Source organism: Palaemon carinicauda, chromosome 36, assembly GCF_036898095.1.
Source record: "Palaemon carinicauda isolate YSFRI2023 chromosome 36, ASM3689809v2, whole genome shotgun sequence".
In the NCBI taxonomy this organism is placed as follows: domain Eukaryota; kingdom Metazoa; phylum Arthropoda; class Malacostraca; order Decapoda; family Palaemonidae; genus Palaemon; species Palaemon carinicauda.
This window is the reverse complement of record NC_090760.1, coordinates 21,628,563-21,629,047: the sequence shown is the minus strand read 5'-3', so window position 1 is coordinate 21,629,047 and position 485 is coordinate 21,628,563.

The window sequence follows — 485 nt, the reverse complement described above, 5'->3', positions numbered from 1 at the left end:
TCATCCCCAACTGTTCTATGCATTACAAAGTCCATGAGGAGGATAAACAGCATGGTTGACAACACATTCCCTTGGAGTAATCTGCTGTTCATTGAAAATTTATATAAGACTCCATGAACATTAACGTTTTACTTGCTAAGCTCATGAACAGACATAATAAAATTTATATATTTAAGAGGAATTCCATAATAACGCAGGACTCTCCACAAAATTGGCGGGTGCACGATATCAAAGGCCTTTTCATAGTCTACAAATGCCATCAAAAGTGGATTCCTATATTCTACACATTGCTGTACAACATGTCTCAAAATTGAAATTTGGTCTGTGCAACTTCTACCTTTTCTAAATCCTGCATGTTCATCTCTCAGCTTTCCATCAATCTTTCTCTCCAGTATCTTTAGAATAAGCATACTATATATATTTTCATAACAACTGAGGTAAGTGTTATGCCTCTGTAATGATTGCAATCGGTCAGGTCTCCTTTT